The sequence below is a fragment of the Mixophyes fleayi genome, chromosome 3, assembly GCF_038048845.1.
Source record: "Mixophyes fleayi isolate aMixFle1 chromosome 3, aMixFle1.hap1, whole genome shotgun sequence".
Lineage (NCBI taxonomy): Eukaryota > Metazoa > Chordata > Amphibia > Anura > Limnodynastidae > Mixophyes > Mixophyes fleayi.
In genome coordinates, this window is record NC_134404.1 from 245,620,425 (window position 1) to 245,642,060 (window position 21,636).

Sequence of the window (21,636 nt, forward strand, 5' to 3'; positions counted from 1 at the left end):
TTATTAATATTTGGTTACAAATCAGCCAGCAACACACTTAAGTGTGTACTCCAAATGCAATTGTGGAGGTATGTGGGCAAAATAAGTGTATACATTTGGACCCATGTGTCCATCAATGCAATGAGCTAGTTATTATGCTGTGAAACATGGATAAGGTTCAAAAGAACTTAGCATACTGTAGGCTACTATTGAAAACTTTACATGTTCAATGTGCGGCCAGGGGCCCTTTCCTTAGCAGTTTTTTTTACATTCCGGCCACACATATTGCAGAGCAAACAGTTTACTACATTAGGAGATAAAATATTTTTGAACTATCCAAAAATTTCAGATAAATTCTTATACTTACTTTTCTCCAAAGTTTGGCACAAAAGACCAAAAATATTTTGATAGTCAACTGGGTAATGCGTGGTATGGCCTGCAATAAAAAAAACAAATTAATTTTTAAAAGCAAGGAAAGGTAATGTGGTAAACAAAGCTAACCTCCTAATTTGATTATGGATAAGGTTCAAAAGAACTTGGCATACTGTAGGCTGAAAACTTTATTGCAGAGCAAACAGTTTGCTACATTAGGAGAACACAAAAAATAATAAAATCTTACAAGCTCTGATTTAGTTTTGTACTTACTGTTTGTTGTTGGCTTCTTAGACCAATCATCCAAATGTAATGAAATCTTGATTGTGCTCTATCCAGGCAAAAAAGTGAATGAACAGGCACTAGACCAAAGCACAGGTGGGTTTAAATGGAGTGTTGAATTAATAAACCAGGTGTACATTCTTCTTCCTAATTGCGGAGCACACTGTACTCGTCTCAGTGCAGGCGCCCGCCATGTTCTTGGTGGGAGAGACAATCAGAGTCACAACACAGGTGTGTGAAAGCTCCGCGTGTGACGTGAGCACGCCCATACGTGCTCAGCGAACCAATCGGAACGCAGAGGCCCCCATTTTGTGTGATAGACATTATACCAAAATGAGGGCTGCTATTTTCACCAGGCGTGAGTTGAGAGTTTTTGCAGAGGGTATGGACAATGTACCCTCTGGAAGGTATGTGTCCAACGAGGTGAAGGTTCGGGCCTATCAAAGGGTCCGCAGACACCTCCGCCTCCGATATAACATTCGGCGGAGCACCGTTCAGCTCCAACGGCGGTGGAGCGATCTCCGGCGCCACCAGCCCCAGCTTCTGGAGGAGCTCCGTAGGGAGATCAGAATAAGTGAGTTCTCTACTAATCGCAAAAAAAATGTCAACATACATATATATATATATATATATATATATATATATATATATATATATATATATATATATATATATATATATATATATAATTTGCTCTATGGCCCTGATTCATTAAGGATCCTTAACTTGAGAAACTTCTTATTTCAGTCTCCTGGACAAAACCATGTTACAATGCAAGGGGTGCAAATTAGTGTTCTGTTTTGCACATAAGTTAAATACTGACTGTTTTTTCATTTAGCACACAGATACTTGATAGATTATTTGTACACGGAAGTTTAAAGTTGATATTTGTGTGCTACATGAAAAAACAGTCAATATTTAATTTATGCTCAAAACAGATTACTAATTTGCACCCCTTGCATTGTAACATGGATTTTGTCCAGGAGACTGAAATAAGAAGTTTCTCAAGTTAAGGATCCTTAATGAATCAGGCCCTATGTTTGTAAATATGTTCACCCTAAACACCTGACATGGCCTACATAACAATGTGCAAGCACACTATAAAGGTCATGCCCCTTCCAGTGCACCCAATAAGCTTTGGCTCCTGTGTCCTAAATTTGTGTGCCATCCATTTATTGGCCTAAATGTTTTTGTGTGACAATTTTTACCAATAAGTGTGGTTTAGGAAATCAGGCATTCTAAGTCTTGACCCGAGTGCTGTAACTTGCTAGTCTAACCTTAAAAACATTTTGGAGTGCAAGATGTGTTGTCATTATTGGGTCAAGATTTAAAAGGCTTAACACCTTAGACTGATTTTTGCAAGCTCCCATAAGATGCAAACAGATTACATAGTGTGCTAGATATAGCTAATCAATCATTACTTAACTGCCTATTTAGACTCTTTTAGACTGTGAGGTACTCCCAACAAAGGGTGATTTCCAAAGTATACTCAACATTCAAAGATTTTGACCTCCATCCACTAATTAGGTGGTCCTGTAAAGAGAGAACTAATTAACCAGGGCCAAGGGAGTTTGCTGACTTAAAAGCACCTACATGAAAAAAACATACTACGGGCAAATGTGAACAAAACCTAATTAGGCGGCCAGTAGTATGTTTGGGGAGTGTGTTAGACAACACATGCAAATATGGAGCAAGCCTCCAAACTCCACACATATGAAACTATCATCAGGGAGTTGAACTCCTGACCCCAGTGCTGTGAGAGCAAAGTGCTGACCACTAGGCCACTGCGATATTCCACATCTCTATGTAAAATACCAAAACTTGTGCCAGGTCATTATCATAAGCATTTTTTAATATAGTGCCACTAATTCTGCAGCACTGTACAGAGAACTCATTCACATCAGTCCCTGCCCCATTGGAGCTTACAGTCTAAATTGCCTAATATAGACATTCACACACACAGACATAGACAGAGAGACGAGGGTAAATTTTGATTGCAGCCAATTAACCTACCAGTATGTTTTTGTAGTGTGGAAGGAAACTGGAGCACCCGGAGGAAGCCCACGCAAACACAAATATACAAACTGCACACAGATAAGGCCATGGTCAGGAATTGAACTCATGAGGCAGACGTGCTAACCACTAGACCACTGTGCTGGGCTGACAAGTCATGTGAAATGCTTTGTGTTCATCATGTTTACCTCCTTGCATTGTTAGTAGCAAATATTTATGCCTGCTGACAATGTAAAGTTGATTAAATATGTATGATCACCTGATTGTCAAAATACTATAAGTTTTTTCAAATGGTGATTGTGTTAACATGTCCTTTTGTTTATATTTCCTTTTTTCAAACAGACCGGGCACGCTGGGAACGCCGCCAACGCCGCCGGGCATTCGTGGAGGCGCAGGCAGCGGAGGAGGAGGAGCAGCAGCCAGTGGCGGTGGCAGTGCCACTGTCATCGGAGGAGGAGGAGGATGCAGTGCCAGTGGCAGTGGCAGTGGAGGAGGAGGAGGAGGCGGTGCCAGTGGCAATAGCAGTGGAGGAGCAGGAGGAGGAGGAGGCGGTGCCAGTGCCGGTGGCAGTGGAGGAGGAGGAGGAGGCAGTGCCAGTGCCGGTGCCAGTGACAGTGGAGGAGCAGGAGGAGGAGGAGGCGGTGGCAGTGCCGGTGCCAGTGGCAGCAGCGGTGGAGGAGGACGAGGAGCAGGCTGATCGGGAGCCCCAGGATTTTGCGGACTCCACATCGGGCAGCCAAGAGGCAGTGGAGTTGGAAGATTGTAAGTATTTGCGATAAGTGATGGACATAGTTATATAAGATTGACATGTGCATTATACTTGTACATAATCCCTGCTGTGACATATGTTGATTAAATGGTGCCTTAAATGCCACAGGTTGAACACTTATAATATCTGCCTATACATTTTAGGCGCATTAAACAGTCAAACCACAGCCATAGCCATCTTAACACATGGGCACGCAGGGCATTGGGCAAAAAAATGTGGCCGCTAGCCTGGTCAACTCGTCGGTATATTAATGACTTGTTTATAAAATCTAATATACACCAAAATCGTTGGAATTCCTGTGAGTGATTGTATAGGTAGTGGCCCATGTAGTGCATAGACCTGGGGCCAATAATGCTGGATAAGACAACCCTGTGCATGGCCCTCTCCCTGTGGCTCACCAGAATTTAGTACATTGATTCGAATGCCTTCTCAACGTCTAATGTGCGTGCAAATGGTTTTGTGGCCAGAGGCATAACTTTTGGAAGTAATGTAACAGTAAACATCTCTAGTAAATCCTGTCTGTTTGATGAAATATGTATCCATGTATGTAATGTTTAATTTCTGATTTCTTTCAGCACCCACTGAGGAAGCTGCCAATTGGGCTCCACCACCACCCACCGCAGCACTTATGGCCCACATGGGTGAAATTGCGGACGACCTGGAAGGCCTCCACCTACATTTAGCAAACATTGTAGCCAACATTCGGTTCAAATTGGCGTACTGGGGGTCATTTCAATGATAATTTTTTTTTTTGTTTGCTTCTGATGTAAATAGTTCGTAAACATTGTTGCGTTGTAAAAATATATAACTTTATCAAAAAACAAACCTTGGTGTGTGTGTCTTTATTCATCTCATTACACAACATGCTAAATCCTGCCGCTTCCAGCTGCGCAACATCGCTCGCATCCGGCCCTTCCTCTCCCAAGATGCCACCAAATGCCTTATCCACTCTCTGATCATCTCCCGCCTGGACTACTGCAACCTCCTCCTCACTGGCCTCCCCCATTCTCATCTCGATCCCCTTCAAACCGTCCTTAACGCTGCAGTTAGGCTTATTTTCCTCTCTCGCCGCTCCTCTTTTGTCTCCCCCCTCTACCTAGCCCTTCACTGGCTCCCATTCCCCTTCAGAATCCTCTTTAAGCTCCTCACACTCACCTACAAGGCCCTCGCCAACTCCACTGCGCCCTACATCTCCACCCTCCTCTCTATTCATGCTCCATCCCGCCCTCTCCGTTCTGCCTCTGACCGTCGCCTCTCTTCCCCCCTTATAACCTCCTCCCACGCGCGTATCCAAAACTTCGCCCGCGCTGCCCCCCTCCACTGGAACAAGCTCCCTCCCTCCATCAGAACTTCCCCTAATCTGTCCAGCTTCAAACGGGCCCTAAAAACCCACCTTTTTCTTAAAGCCTTTCTGTCTCCCACTTAACTTCCTACCTTATCTTCTGCCTCTGTCCCCCTACTCTCCCTCTCTCCCCTGCGTCTCTCTGTCTGTCCACCCCTCCCCTTAGATTGTACGCTCCTCTGAGCAGGGCCATCTCTCCTCCTGTTTCCACCACTTCTAACTCTGCTCTCCAGCTACTTAGCCCTCCTCCTCGAGGGTCCTCCACCCCACGTCCACTCTCGCTCCCTCCTCCCCCCTGGGGGTCTCCTTGTCTTCCGCGCCCTCCTTCTTGGGCCCCGTCGTTTGCGGATCCTCCCTCCCCCTTCCCCGCCCTCTCTAGCTGTGCATTGAGCGTACTGAGTTGCTGTGTTTACTGTACTGTGCTGTCTCCCATTGTATTGTGATTTTGTTTGTCTCTGTACGGCGCTGCGAATGCCTTGTGGCGCCTTATAAATAAATATTAATAATAATAATAATGTGGGTATAAATAATAGTCCGAAAAGAGTAATGAAGAAAGATGTTTTGCTTATAACATCATTTGTATAGCACAAAAGGATTTCTTTAGCTGTTTGCATGTTATCCAAAAGTAACATGTGCCCTCCACGAACAAGCCACCCCTATAAGAGGTATTGCATCTGTAGGCCCTGTGTGCAAGATAAAATCCAAAAATGTCAAACGCTCTAGCTAGTTACCAATTCCCCCAAATACATATGTCATTGTAGTGATAGTCCAAGGTTACATTCATGTAACAGAGCAAAGCCAGTGACACATTGAAGAGAGCCTCGAAAGTGTACCCAGAAGTGGCGTCAGTGGTGTAAGGCAGAAGTGCAAGCGAGGCAAAGGACCATGGTACTGGAGTGTGGAGAGCGGCCTGTTTGGATAAAGCTGAGTACATGACATAACGTGTACGCCATGGATCCAGATGAAAGTCTATTTGCTGACAATGTTGCATTTACCTCCAAGGAAGCTGTCACCTACAACACCCCCCCCATCTTAGTCCATTTAGAATACTCAATGTCAGCATGCACCTAATACTGTGCATGTGAAGTATAGGCCGTGAGGCTTCTTGGATTTTCCCTCCAAATAAATATTTAATTTCAATACAGTATAAATCAGAGGGCATATTTTACAATATGGTTGAGCGTGTATAACAAATGCAAAATAAAAAAAGAAAGCATTGTATCACATTTCTTGTTAGGATAATGATTCCAGTCCACACATTAGTTATGGGTATGCTCAGTATTTGAACTCATGTCTGCTGTGTTGTGAGTCCAAAGTGCTAACCAGTGAGCTACCTGTGAGATTGGTATTTTGTACGTAATTTGTGTGAATAATGTAGAGTAGTATTAAGTGTGAGGTGTCTGTGTAGCACGCATGCTGTATTGTTGGTGTTGTCTGTGTATTTTCATGTCTCAGGTTGGGGTAGCGGGTAGCTGTCCCCATTTGCATACAGTCATTCCTGAGTTCTAATCCAGACAGAAACAGAAACCCTTCCTCTGTGTGGAGGTTGTATACACTCTTGTGTGTATCCTTTATGGAAGAGTATGCTATGCATTCATTTTGCTGAAAAGGCAAAGATGTATTCACACCACATACATTTTAATACATTCGTTATTCATGTGTTTTTAATGTAGCCATGTGCATGCATTTTGCATACTATACGGCGACTTGAAATCGAAATCCTAAACACAGAAAGATCGTGAGCAATGTGTTTGTTACAAGTGTGTATTAGGCTAATTAGTAGCAAAGGAAAAACAACCGTCCAGAGTGTTGCACATCATTGTTATTTGTCAGTGATTAATGAGTAAGAGCTATCTCATAAAAATAAGCCCCAGGCATTTGTGTTGTGCTGTGTGTAAACAAACTATTGGTCCCTCCCACAGTGGGCGTGAGGTTTGCATTGCTTGGCTTGCCGTCAATCAGTTGAGAGCCGTCGCTTATGCGTGTAGCATGTTTAAAGATCCGCAGGTGGGTGTGTTTTCTAACGTTTGCACTGCTTATTTCCGTCACTTAGACCACATGGGGGTGTGTTTTTGCTGTTTGAGGTGCTTATTTCGGTTTACGTCACTCAAAGTATGCAAGGCAGATGCGTATGCGTTTGCGAACTTTGATGAATCGGGCCCAGGGTCTAGCTGAGCAGAGTAATATGCCTATGGTTTCTGCTTATGTGCATGTTCCTGTGTCAGTACTCCATTTGCATGTGCATTAGCTTCATGGCAGAACAGTGTAAACGGCTTGTCATAATTTGGTAGAGCCAGCGCAGGAGCTGTTAGTATGTCTTGTTTTAACGTTTGGAACATGTGTATTTGTTCCTGTGTGAGTTGTATAGGTCCTTGTTGCATGGGCCCCTTCAAGACTTCATACATTACTTGTAGTTTGCTGGATGCAGCTGAAATCCAGTCTCTGCAGTCAATAAGCACAAGAAAGCCCTGAGCTCCTTGTAGGTATGTGGTACCTGCACTTTTTGTATGGCTTCCTTTCTCTGTTCTGTTAAATGTCTGGCCTGATGTGAAATGCAATGGCCTAAAAATTCAACTTTCCTTTGTACTGCCTGTAATTTTTCTTTTGATGCTTTGCAGTTTGTTTTGTACAGAAACTGCAAGAGTGAGACAGTGTCTTGTTCACATGTTTCTTGTGTGTTTGCACATAACAGCAGATTGTCAACATACTGTATGACCACAGAAGAGGAATTAATTGGCAACCAGTCTTTTAGAATCAGGGCCATGGCTTCAGAGTATTCACTAGGACTGGTTGCCCCCCCCCTGTGGTAATCTGGTCCAAGTGTACTGTTTATCTTGGTAAGCAAATGCAAAAAGTTCTTGGCTTTCTTCAGTAATGTGTCCTGAAAAAAATGCATTTGCTAAGTCTATTACTGTAAACCATTCTGATGTAGGAGGTATTTGATTTAGTAGCGTGCGAGGGTTAGGAACTATTGGTGTGTTGATCATAATTTGTTTGTTAATTTACCTCAGATCGTGTATCATCCTAAACGATGGCGTACCATCTGAATTTGGGGACCTCTTCATTATGGGATAGAGTGGAGAATTCCAACTCGATCTACATTCACGTAAGACTCCTGCCCCAAGGTAGTCTTTGACCTGGTAACCTATTGCAGTTGTCTGATCAGGTCTTAAGGGGTATTGTTTAATCTTTACTGGCTGTGCCCCTGGTTTAAGTTTAATTTGTACAGCTTGTACAGGCATAAGGCCTACATTCATCTTTCTCTTTGCCCATAGCTCTGGGTTTACCTGAGCAAAGAGATAATCTAGATTTACATAAAAACACCAAGTAGGTTCTGAGTTGTTGACATTTACATTAAGAAGGAACTGGGCAGTGTCAAAAGCTATGAGTCCCATCTTACCGGGACTCACTGTCAATTCCACCTGCCGTTCTTTATATTGTATGGTGGCATTAAGGACTGACAAAAGATCTGCTCCCAATAGATTCATGGGGCAGCTATCTGACACTAAAAATTGTGTGTCTATAGTTTGATTGTCATCTAATTCTATAGTTAGAGGTTTGGTCTTGTGTAGTAATTGTATTCTCCCATCTAGTCCTGTGGCGGGCACTGTTTCAGGGGAAATAAATGACTGTGGTAGGAGTTTAGTTTGCAAGACTGAAGTGGCAGCCCCAGAATCTATCAATGCAGTTGTCTCAGTTAGTCCCCTTATTTTGAGAGGTATTGTACATTGGGAACCGGAGGATACAGTTAGGCTGGGGAGTATGTGATTCTGGGGCCCGTTTTCCTTTGCTGTCCTTGGTTTGTACTCAACCCGTGGCGCTCCTGTATTTGGACAGTCCCTTTTTAGATGGCCTTTTTGTAAGCAATGAAAACACAACCCCTTCTTCATACACTCCTGAGATCTCTGTGTCATTTTAATACTGCTTATTTCTGGAGTCTGATTATTTGTCTTCTGTTTAGGCATGGGACACTTGAATGACTTTTCAGGGTGTTACATGACATATACATGTTGTAGTGGTTTCTTTTTGTCCTGCCTGTCTTTGCTATCTTCTTCTATGGCTTTAAGGACAGACAGAAGCACATCTGGTGCTAGTGTAGAATACTCTGGTCTGCTGACTTTGAGTGATTTTAAGATGTCAGGACTTAAACCTCCCAAAAAGGCATTTCTGAATACTCGTACGTCTCTGGCATCCACAAACCCATACCCATAGTCCTCATGCCTCTGTCTGCACTCTGTGTAATATTCAGTTACAGATTGCCCCTTCCCTTGAGGGGTATCTTGGGAGGGCATGTCTCTTATTTTCCCCTCACAATATGCTTGACACTTAGCTGTCCATTGTTGCCCACTCAAGGCTTCCTTTTTTCTAGCGTCAGTTGGCATAACTATTGCTGCACCATCTATCATGGCAGCAGTTTGGGCTATTTGAATAGCAGCATAATTCCCTACTGTTACCTTGGTCATTTGATCGAAGTCTAACCAGGTAGCATTATAAAATATCTGCAGGTGGTTCATGTATCGATAGAAACCTATTGGATTCTTATCTATATTTGGCACATCTCTGGCGAGTGGCATTTGATCTGTTGGGGACCAGGGTTTGTACCAATTTACTACACGGTCTTCTATTGCTGGGGGGATGTTATTTGGTCCAGCTACCCTCCCCGGAGTTGTCTGATTATAGACAGGATAAAATCCCGTTATTGGTTGTGCGGGCTGAATTTCAGCGGATATGCCCTCATAAGACAGGGGTGGAGCAGTAGGTTTGATTTTGAGCTCTAATTTGTTCATTTTACATGTGGGACATTCTATATCCCTCCATAAGTGTATTTGAGGACATCTGCACTTCCAAGTGTGTTTCTTTTTCATTAGTACTATTTTCCCTGCGTTCTCTGCATACCCCCTTAAGTCTTCTCTCGGTCCCTTGGGTGATTGGTTGTCATAACAAGATCTACATGATGTGGTCCAGTGTGCACCACATGCAGCAAAGACCTGGTCCTCTGGCTGAATTACACTACCCACAATTATATCTTGGACAGCGCCATTTACGCTGTCTTTTCATGCTACCTGCATATAATTGGCAGGCATCAGTGTCACAGGATAAACCCAAATTTAAAGCGGTCATATTCTCTTCTAATTCTTGTGTCTCTTGTTCTAGCAAAATTTGTTCTGAAACTTTCAGCCAATTCAGCAGTTTACCTTCTAGTTTATATTTCTTTACATAATCATTGTAGGATTTATATATATGTTGTATCTTGATGGGATCCAATGTCCCTTCTCTACCTATTCCAGCTTTTTTGAATAAATTGCCCATGCCTTCTATTCCCCCATTTCCTAAGATTCTGCGCATTATGTCCACGGGGGAATTGCTGTCATCTGTCTGTTTGCTATCACTATTACCCATAGTGACAGCAGTCTGTTGAGTCCAAATAGGGATTCCTATCTAGTTTCTGTGGGTTGTCCTTGTAATGGACGTCCCGTTCTGTGGACTCCTGAAGCAATATATCTGTGGACTAATCTGTAGATTGTCCTCTCAAAAGAGTTTCTCTGACAGTACCTGGGATGAAGGCACTAGTGATTCTCTCAAAAATTGGACAAATAAGTGGTTTTTTCTCACTTATATTTTTTGGTATGGTCTGTAATATGTCTACCCAAAGTTCTCCTTTTCTAGTTTTAATATAGGTCACGTCTGTATGAGTGCCTATTATAGCAATATAATTGGCTGAACTATAACCAGAGTAATATATGTCACCTCTGCTACCAAAACTGCCGTAAATAAATTGGGACTTAAAAAACAACTGGTTTTGTGTAATATGAGTAGTCCTGTGCACTGATTATACTAATAGAGACCAACAAATTGTGACATGTATAGATGTTCAAAGCAGTAACTCTCTGATTCCCTTACGTGCTTTATAAAAGATGTATATTACACCCAAAATTACCAAAACAATCACTATTGCAAAAAATAGGACTTCTATGTCCGTCTGCTTTGTTAGTATTTAGACATTGGGAAACTAACTGTCAACAAATGATTGTTCAGACAAAAACAACCCTCCGGCCTCTGGCACCCGTTTCACGAGTACCAGCGAGAAAACGCGGAGGACCCTGACCAGACACAGTGGGCGACTTTATTAACACTTCTACCGTGTTTTACTAGCCATCACTTAATTCAACCCTGTATGAGCTAGGAAGTCTTAAGATGTAACCCAGTTATCACAGTTCACAGTAAACAAGGGCAAGCCTCAGCAGCAACCACAAAGTGAGGTCTTATGATCAACGTCTTATTTGACTTTTTATCCTTTATACATCATACAATAGGCACAAACACATGCACTCAAAATTCATTCATCTTTCAAGAATCTAATCAACAATACAATTACAGTAAACAAATTGGGTTAGTACTGTATTATATTAATCAGATGATACTTGAGACTCACAAATTCGTGTGTCAGGTGCCTCAGACAGACATGAGGTGACACAGAATAGGAAGACCAACGAGTAAAAATCTACTCACCATGGATTTGTTGGGGTTCAACGTCCTGGGAAACCTCCATTGTCTATTTTGTAGCCTGTTGAACAGCGAATCTCGATGGCAACCTCCAAGTTTTTAGATCTGGAATTTTGACCCAAGTCTGCCTGTGGTGTCAAGTATATCTGGAAGCGCTTCAATCAGCTGGAGAGAATTGACACAGACCAAGTTCTGTATACAAGGAATATTCTCTAGTTTATTGATACAAAGATACAAGTTTTTATAGCCTACTGACTAAATGAATCCTACGTCAGATGCATACAATTCTATACCATTAGTCTATGAGAGGCACTACTGATTAACTTTCTCAGTACTCTTGAAGTGTTTATTTTTCTCCCACTTCTAAGGACAGATGAGCCTATTGTTCTTATCTCAAGGGGAGCTGGAGATATGCTATGTGCAACACCAAGGGCACAGCTGCCATACTACGAGCTGGATATCAAAATGTTCATTGTTTCATACCTTGATACATTTATTTTGGTGTTCTCTATTAGTTCAACTCCAAGGCCATAGGCCCACATATTGCAAGACTGCAAGGCAGCAGAAAAATGAATAATCTCTTCTAGCAAATAATATTTCTATGCAAGTTACAATAAAATGGCTGAACAAAGGCCTTATGAGGCCTTAACAAAAAATCATATTTAACATGAACAAAGTATTTGAATGCTTTACCATTACACCAACAGGGACTGTATGACAATGTACTCAAATACAGTAGCACAGTAGCCTAGTGGTTAGCACTTGTGCTTCGCAGCACTGGGGTCATGAGTTCGATTCCCGACCATGGCCTTATCTGTGAGGAGTTTGCATGTTCTCCCTGTGTTTGCGTGGGTTTCCTCTGGGTGCTCCGGTTTCCTCCCACAATCCAAAAACATACTGGTAGGTTAATTGGCTGCTATCAAAAATTGACCCTAGTCTCTACCTGTATGTATATGTCTATGTGTTCAAGTGTGTGTCTATATTAGGGAATTTAGACTGTAAGCTCCAATGGGGCAGGGACTGATGTGAATGAGTTCTCTGTACAGCGCTGCGGAATTAGTGGCGCTATATAAATAAATGATGATGATGAAATACATATACTTTAATATGGAATTGGTCCCCCTTTTGCAACAATAACAGCGATGTATCCTATGTGTGATTGGCGAAAGTGACATCACTGCCATCCACTTGCTATTCATGAAGTGTTGGCTGACAGGAAATACCTGGCAGCCATCTTCAGTTCTCAGTATATACCACACAGGAAAGACATATTCTCACAGTTCTCCAGCCTCTTCTTGATTTGAACTCAGACAGTTCTACATTGTGTCAGAAGGTTGGCTGTGTGGCACAAGGTCTCCGACGCTTAGATCCACTTCTTTTTGATGATGGCATCTCGGACGCATGGTTAAATTCATGCCCTCTGAAAGCATTCAGTCTTATGCTGCCAGATTGAAATTATTCGAAAAGGTAATGTGAATATGGTGACTTATCAAGTGAGCTTATCAGGGACAGAATGGTTTGTAGGATTTATGATGATGTCACTCGTGCGCATCTCCTGTGGGAGAAGACTCTGACACTGGATACTGCTATACACATATGCATGAGAAGTTCCACAAAAGTGCAATCGAGTTGAAAAAAAGCAACACGAGCAGCAATAAACATGCTGTGAGAATTGCGGCGGTCGCCATCCCTATGAACGTCACAAATGTCCTGCTTTTAATAAACAGTGCAATGCCTGTGGAAAACAAAATCACTTTGCTCGCTAGTGCAGGTCCAAGGCCAAAGCTGATGGCAGACGACACTACAGTACACATTCCAGCAGCCAGCTGCATCAAGTCCACCGCCAGAAAAAAGTCCTGACACTGGTCTTCACTGTGAGAGTGTTGACCTAAATATTTACTGCCATAGTTGATAAGGAGACAAATAACCTTCCAGATCACACATTTTTCTTTTATCTTTCCTTGTATTAGTAGGGCCTCAAGATCACACATTTTTCTTTTCTCTTTCCTTGTATTCGCAGTGAATTATTTACATGTGTGAGAGCACCCCCCCCCCTAATGTTTGATGTAGAGATTACGGGATATTAAATACTATGTTTTTTTTGGCCTTGGTGCGGTATATAATTTTTGATGAGAGAAATATCACCATTAAAATTGACACTGGTGCCAAATGTAATGTCATGTCACGCAAACTCGTCCAGCGTACAAACCTCTCACAGTAAATCTAATTGCTTATGATGACCAGATAACCAAGGCAATAATCAACAGAACGTTTACCACTGGGATAGTGGAGTAGACACAGAGGCTGTGATGATCTGCGGATCGATGTGGTGGAGACTCAGAGAACAGGTAGCATGGACGTCAGAAGAATCGATACAGGTGCGTTCTTCGGGACCTGTTACGGAGCTGGTAGTTACAGGTCTGATAGTCAGAGCAGGCCTGTACACGACCTGGTGCTGAGTCTAACTAGGTTCAGAATAAGAAGGTAAGACACAGATGTACTTCTTAATAGTTCAATGAGTTGATAATAAACATATATATATATATATATATATATATATATATATATATAAAAATATGCACAGATGACAGGGATGAAGTATAAACTGCGGATGTATAATACAGATGTCAATTAGCCGCGACAGAGCGTGGCAAGATTATAAACACAATAGCAGTCTATTCACAGCACAGAAGATATCATGCAGGTGTCAATTAGCCGCGACGGAGCGTGGCAAGGATAAACACAATAACAGTCTTGTAATATGCACATGAAGATACTTGCAGCAGACTGTGTCCCAGTAGAAGTGCTCCAGCACTTGGTAGAGAAATGGAACTCTTACACAAGGAAGACACAGGGTCAGAATACACAAGAGTCCAGTGAGCAGGTGTCAGTGCTGGGTTTAAATAGAGCAGGTTAGAGTGACCCGCGCTGAGGGCGAGTCATGTGATCCACAAGAAAACAGAGCAGACAGGGAAAGTAACAAAACCTGGTCAGGATTGTACAGTCCACCCCTAGGGGTACCTTACAATCTTTTTTTAGGGAATCTTTTCCGAAACTGTTTGAGTAAGCGAGGAGCATGAATGTCTGAAGCTTTAACCCAGGAACGTTCCTCAGGTCCATAGCCTTTCCAATCGACCAGGAATTGCAGTGATCCTCTGGATCTACGAGAGTCCAATAGTTGTTTAATCTCATACTCAGTTTGATCTTGAGAAGTAGCCAGAGGCGGAAAAGCTGTGCAGCTTGAAAATTGATTTTGTACCACTGGTTTTAGCAGAGAGACATGAAACATATTGGGAATCTGTAGTGAGGATGGAAGATCCAATCTGAGAGCTGCTGGATTGATTATCCCGGAGATTCAGTAGGGACGGATAAACTTGGGTGCTAGTTTCATACTAGGAACTTTTAAACGGATATTTTTGTGGATAACCAGACCTTATTCCCTGGAAGAAGCGGAGGTGCAGGACACCTTTTCTTATTGAAAAAGTTTTTGGCCCGAGCAGCAGAATTCTCCAGATTACTTTTGGTTTGAGTACAAGTGGTAAATGTATCAAGGTGCTATTTTGCAATCCAGCGATTTTCTCGGGAGAGTTGAAACTCGCAGATGTATGAAGCTGAGATTTCATGTAAAATCACCAGAGTTGTGCTTCTGTCAAAATCGCTATTTGCAAGATCGATAGAGATCAAACTCACAACTGTTTGCCACTCTGCCTATACAAGTCTCAAATGTATGAAGCTGCGATTAAGCAAATTCAGGAGAGTTTGCTTTCAAACACGCCAGATACAACACGCTTCATTCTAGCATCACTGTTACACTGCCTGTCATACAGCTGTCAAAAGTGTTAAAAATAGATCAAAGTAAAAAAAAAAAAGTGTGGAGTCCCACCTCTATTTAGTCTTAACCCTAGTGCTGCCAGCCTACTGCTGGTTCCGTGAAAAACGGGGAAAAATTCCCTATTTTCACGGAACCAGCACTAGGCAAATCAGCCCGGATTGGAGGCACTATACCAGGGGGACACGCGGCAGGGGTCCCCCTGTCATAATGATTAACCAACCTCAGGCTGTTCAGCTCCGGGCTGTATTCCCTAGGGAGTGGTGTCCGCCAAACAAAACAAGTGCCCCCCCCAGGGACACCCAGCCCAGTGCTGATAGCACTAGGGCTCTTCCTACACCCCTGGGTGATGTAATTGCTAAAAAAACAAACAGACGCCATTTTGTTTTGTGGAACTACAAGTCCTAGCCAGCCAGGTTGCCCTAAATAGTGTGGGCATGCTGCTACTTGTATAACTACAAGCACCAGCATACCCACGGCAGCCAGGGCATGTTGTCACTTGGAGAACCACAAGTGCCAACAAGCCCTGACACTCAGGGCTGGCTGGGACCTGTAGTTCCACAAAATAAAATGTTAACAAAATCACAACACCCTCATTACAACCACTAATATTTATAATAAATAATAAACCCACAATAAAGACAGTAGACACATTCATTTACACCACATATTTTATTACAAATAATAAATCCCCGATATACTCACCAATGAAGTTTTCTTTTCTTGTCCCCAGCTTTCAATCCAAAAATGGCTGTAAACAAATTCAAAAATACATTTGTATTCAATTGTCCATGCTTGCCCCTGCTTGCCCCTGTCCCAAATAAATTTGTATTTCCAAATGTTCATGCTTGAAATCTCTTCAGTTCTTCTGCACAGGGAGGGGGGGGGGGCATTGTTGATTGCAATCTTCTGTTCTTCAGCAAGGGGTGCCCCATATTTGTAAGATCCATGAATCTTCTTGCATGATTGAAGAAAAATAAAAAAAACCTATAACTTTGTCAAACTTGTGAACCTCAAAGGCACTCCTCAGCCCTAATAGCTTTTTAACAAAAGTTACCATCTTTAAACGCCCTGTACACCGAGTTACGCTCTCCCAAAAAAAACAGAAAAACAGTGACTTTTGCAAAACAGTAAGTGGAAAAACACATATGTATGGCCCAAATATATGGGACTCTCATTGTTTAGAGTAGGACCACCCTGTTAGCAAAAGCACCGCGGAGTGGTGGGTGGCTTCAACATACATTTGCAAATGTGTGCAACTAAGACTTTTGCATTTTTATCTACAGTAGAAATAGCAGATCTGTTGCTGGCTATATGTCACGGGCACTAGGAGTCTTTACCCAGGGATCACCAGGTGGTAGGCTTACCAGAGCAATGTAGATGGTAATAGGGTACTCTGGTAGCTGGGTGATCACGGAACAGGAAACAGCAGATGATGAGATGCTCAGGAGAGTCTATGACTAGCAGCACTGGTAATATGGAGGTAATAGTACACGAGGAACTGTAGGACAAGGACACGTGGGGGTAGTCAGTGGTCTGCGATAGCAAGTTGTACCACTGCTATAGTGAGGAGGAATGTCCAACAGAAACGAGGAGGTGATGAGAGTCAGCGGTCTGCGGATAGCAAGTGGTACCGCTGTCTGAGTGAAGGAATGGAATCCAAGTGGAGGTATCCGGAGAGTCAGTGGTCTGCGATAGCAAGTTGTACCACTGCTATGTGAGAGGATACTGGAAGAAGGGATCAGTGGTCTGCTACTAGCACGTTGTACCACTGAATATATATGTGAGGAGGTGCACGGGGAGAGACTGCAACACAGGATATACACAGGCACCTTATACACGATCCACAGTAACATGCACAATATATATATATAAATGACTGAACAGGTCTGCAAATATAGAAAGTCTCTTGAAGTAGTCCAGCACAAGTTAACACAGTCAATGATGGCAATAGACTCAGCGGATAGCAGACTCCAGAGGAGAACCAACACAGTCCAGCAAGATATGCAATACACCAGCACAGTCAATGAGAAGTATGCATACCGTGGTTCAGAAGCAGGCAGTCAGATAGGAGTGCAGCGATACCTGAGCGGCAGGAGGCCGGCTGGATGAGAAGTCCCAGGATAGATGAGGCAGCGGTCTAGTAGGTGCAGCGCACAGATAAGAGACCAACAGGGACACGAATCCACAGGAATCAGTAACACGTGGGACTGGACTCAAGGAGGACCCAGGAGAGTGAAGATGATCCAGCAGAGGAGTAGTTGATGAGATATAAATCCAATGCTGACAGGAGTGTAAAGCAGCGGGACACGTGAAGGCGTGGAGAGCGGGTCAGCGGTAGATGGGTGATAGCGCGGTCAGCAGCAGCAGGACTCTGCGGTACACGGAGGTAACCAGTAGCAACCAATAGGTGTCAGTAGCGATGGAACACGGGATAGCAGAGTAGACCAGGAGCTGTTGATCACGGAGAGTAGCGAATGGCAATGAGAGCAGCAGTCTCGAGGAAACACAGGAGAGCTGAGAAGAGACTGCAGTGCACAGGGGCAGCGGATAGGAATCAGCTAACTTGTCACGATGATGAACACAGGCGAGTTGTAGGCTGGAGGCTGTAGTGCACGGAGGCAGCGGATAGACATCAGCTAACAGTCACGATGATGAACACAGGCGAGTTGTAGGCTGGAGGCTGTAGTGCACGGAAGCAGCGGATAGACATCAGCTAACAGTCACGATAATGAACACAGGCGAGTTGTAGGCTGGAGGCTGTAGTGCACGGAGGCAGCGGATAGGAATCAGCTCACGGACTTGATGAGGAACAGGTGAGTGGATGTAAAGTAAAGGTTGGAGTGCACAGAGGCAGCGGGTAGGAACCAGCAAACAGTCACAGTGAAATATAATAGCGTGATGTGGATTAGAGGACTGTAGTGCACGGAGGCAGCGGATAGGAATCAGCAAACAGTCACAATGATATGTAATAGCGTTGAAGTGGTTTGGAAGACTGTAGTGCACGGAGGCAGCGGATAGGAATCAGCAAACAGTCACGATGATACAGTTGATGGTAGAAGTGGTATGGGAACCACAGTAGTAGAAGTGGTTTGGAAACCACAGAGGTAGAAGTGGTTTGGAAACCACAGGAATCAGCAGCGCTGAAAACACGAGGAATACAGGAACACCTTCAGAGACTCATAGGGAATGAGACTCCAAGATCAGGCAACGTGGTGTTGACCACAGGTGCTTAATATAGGGAGTGTTGCCTGATCTGCCAATTGAGTTAAAGGGACATACACTGAAGTATAGGAAAGGGCTGCGCATGCGCAGACCCTCAGGATGGAGGACGGCCACGGTTCCTAAATGTCCGGGAAGAGGCACTCACAGTACGGTGAGTGACACTATAGCAGTGTGGTGGGGGGATTTGTCTGTGTTTGTTCCTTTTAGGATAACCCCACCCTTTCATGCACCTGATATAGCCTATAAATTGATTTGAGCAACTTCCATTTTCTTTGTCTGAGAGGCCTGTTGATGTCAGTAGCTGAGGGGGAGTGCTGACATTGGATTGCTATTTGGAGGCTTCTGGGGTACCTCTTTGGTAAGTTAGTTCTCAATTTAAAAACACATATGTATGGCCCAAATATTTGGGACTCTCATTGTTTAGAGTAGGACCACCCTATTAGCAAAATCACTGTGGAGTGGTGGGTGGCTTCAACATACATTTGCAAATGTGTGCAACTAAGACTTTTGCATTTTTATCTACAGTAGAAATAGCAGATCTGTTGCTGGCTATAGCAGTGTGGTGGGGGGATTTGTCTGTATTTGTTCCTTTTAGGATAACCCCACCCTTTCATGCACCTGATATAGCCTATAAATTGATTTGAGCAACTTCCATTTTCTTTATTTGTCTGAGAGGCATGTTGATGTCAGTAGCTGAGGGGGAGTGCTGACATTGGATGGCTATTTGGAGGCTTCTGGGGTACCTCTTTGGTAAGTTAGCTCTCAATTTAAAAACACATATGTATGGCCCAAATATATGGGACTCTCATTGTTTAGAGTAGGACCACCCTATTAGCAAAAGCACAGTGGAGTGGTGGGTGGCTTCAACATACATTTGCAAATGTGTGCAACTAAGACTTTTGCATTTTTATCTACAGTAGAAATAGCAGATCTGTTGCTGGCTATAGCAGTGTGCTGGGGGGATTTGTCTGTGTTTGTTCCTTTTAGGATAACCCCACCCTTTCATGCACCTGATATAGCCTATAAAGTGATTTGAGCAACTTCCATTTTCTTTAAGTGGAAAAAGACGGCAAGATTTTGAACTTTAGATTGTTCCTAAATTGTCATTTTTTATTCTTTTTTTCTGAAATTTGACATGCAACACCTGTGGACAGTTCTCCATTCGCATGACAAATTTCAGCTTAATAGCTTTAATATACTTTAAGATGTAGAGCCTCAAACACCATGTTTTACATGTAAACTTAATATAAGGGCACAACTGTGCCCTTATAAACTGTAGACTGCTGATTCCCTCAGCTTAACACCAAACATTAATATTGTTAATCTTAACACTATAAACTTAACTATAATAAAGACACAACAACTTTGTAGTGGCAAATAAAATAATCTTTTTATTTATTTATTTATCTATTTACCTATAAAGGGTGGCGGCGACAGCGATTCAATCAGCTAACCACTAATATTGAAAACCTGAAGAGTGTTCGGCCCACAGGCACTAACCATTGGTCCCAGGCACCACAGTCCTTTACGATCGGCCGGTGCTAAATCTGGCATTATCGTGACCACTCCCCTCTGGGCTCCCCAAGACGTATGCGCACAGTGCAGGTCAAGGGGTCCTCGCACAGAGGTACCAAGAGCCAGGGTGCTTCGAAAGGAGCAGTGACGTGCGGCCAATCAGCGGTAGCACCGTATGAATTAGTCGCTGATTGAAAAAGCTCTCCTGCCACGCTGGAGTCCTTTAACGGACCCCCAGCCCGCCACCCATAGACCTCACTAACTGACCTACTCTCCAAAAAAGCTGCTCTATAAAAATCCAATTGCCTTCCTCCGACAGGTGAACCCCATCATTCCTATACAGGTTACTTAAATCAGATCTTATTAAAGGGTGATCTGCCACGATCCCTCCTAATTGCAGAATTATTTTTCTTGTTGCTCTATTCAATTCTGCTACCATGTTCTTTGTCTTGCGAAGAGCTATCGGCGCTCGCCAATTAATTTGTGGGATAATATTGGACCAGCAAATAATAACTGAAGGCCAAAACCTCTTAATACTTCTCAGGTCCTCTCTGATAGCAATAATTAAGTCCAACAACTTACCTATGTCCCCATCATTAACCCCCAAATGTATCACCAACACATCTGGAGGGCCTGCTTTAGCAATTTCAGCAGACAGAAGGGGCATCAAACCTTGCCATCTCATACCTCTTTTACCGATCCAACGAATATCAACTGGCCTTACAAAGGCATCTCTATTATTGGCAAACTTATATCTGGCCACCCAGAAAAGAAACGAATGCCCAACAATCCATATGGTTATCCTCTGAGTAGAGCAACCTGTAACACAGATAATAGGATCCGTCACCACCAGGTTGTACTCAATTAACCATAACAGCCGATAGACTCGGCACCATCAATTGCACTTTATAGCACCACTCCTTGAAGCATGGGAAAATTATGTGACTTTTAAGTGACTTCAACGTGACTTTACAAACTAATTAAGTAAGGGGAAAAAAGTATTAACCAAGATGAAGGTAAAAACCATAACCCCGGAGGCACACCACTAATCAGGCCTTTTTCGGAGGAAAAAATGGCAAAATCCCTTCATGCCCCCGTATAAAAACAACAGCGAGCAGAGAAGCCCAAGGTTAACACTGGACGGGGAGTATACTATTGCATATCAATTACCTATTTGGTCTAATATACCTTTTGTACGCGTCTGACTTCCAACGCCCTAAAGCTTTAATGGCGCTAACGGAAGAACCACCTTCAGCAGCAACAGTAGCCGCACCAATCCTGAAGGAGTGAGTGCCAAATAATGACGGGTCTAGACCCACGTGCCTCAGTGCACTCTTAAATATGGCCGTGAACTGGAATTTCGACAAAGGGGATCCGTCAGCATGAATCAACCAGGGCTCAGAATTATGTGGTCTAACTCTTTGAAATTCATTGCACAGTGCCACGGGACAGATATCACCATCCCCTTGTGCAGAAATGGATATCCATTGACCACGACCCATTTGATCTGTTTTGGATCTGAGGATTTGACAAGACAGCATGTTAACATCCAACAACATATGGTTCGCTGACAAGGCATTCCCCAAATTATGCTTAGACTGCGCCACCAACTCACTCACTCTAAACGCACCAAATAAAGCGAGCGAAAAAGCTGAGCGAAAGAGCAACGACTCATAAGCACTTTCTGTAATGACCGCCAGCGCAGACATAAGCTTCCTCAAGATATTCTTGTCAACCGGCCTTCTCATATCCTCCTTACCTGGTTGCATTCGCGACCAACCTTTCAAGGCCTTAGTGACCAAGAAC